The sequence below is a fragment of the Schistocerca gregaria genome, unplaced genomic scaffold, assembly GCF_023897955.1.
Source record: "Schistocerca gregaria isolate iqSchGreg1 unplaced genomic scaffold, iqSchGreg1.2 ptg000440l, whole genome shotgun sequence".
Lineage (NCBI taxonomy): Eukaryota > Metazoa > Arthropoda > Insecta > Orthoptera > Acrididae > Schistocerca > Schistocerca gregaria.
Window position 1 is genome coordinate 1,484,474 of NW_026061863.1, and position 713 is coordinate 1,485,186.

The window sequence follows — 713 nt, forward strand, 5'->3', positions numbered from 1 at the left end:
TCCTCTAAGAGCTTACTCCTGCAGCTGATGCAAGTTATTATGATATTGTCATTCAATTCGAATATAATTTTTATAAATTTGTTTAAATATGTTTAAATTTGATTAGATTTCTTTAAATTTATTATCTACCTACGGCATTAGTGTGTTACCACCACGAGGCTGAGATATAGGTTGTCGGTATGTTACATCAAATCATTCAACTCTACACATAAGTCCTTATTAAGCAGTTAGAGCGAAATTAACGTGCATTTTCCAAGAGGATTGTGGTACTGCCTCTAAGAGCTTACTCCCACAAATCATGGGAGTTAGTGTTGTGTTGCCTCCACTAGAGCCTGCTCATTCAATTCGGATATAATTTGTTTAAATTTATTATCTACCTACAGCATTAGTGTCGTGTTACCGCCATAGGGGGCTAAGATATCGATAGCTCTATTACTTGCACTGGACATAAGTCCTTATTTAAACAATTAGAACCTCTACAACCATCAAGTGTGTTCGCCACCGTCTTTGAGAATGTTCACGAAATTTGCTCTAACACTTTATTCTTGCAGCTGATGAGAGTTAGTATGGTGTTTCCTTTCAATTCGAATATAATTTGTTCAAATTTTTATAAATTTATTGCCTATCTGCTGCATTAGTTTCATGCTACCGCCATAACAGGCTGAGATATGAATAACTGTATTACATGAACTAGACATAAATCTTTTTTTTTA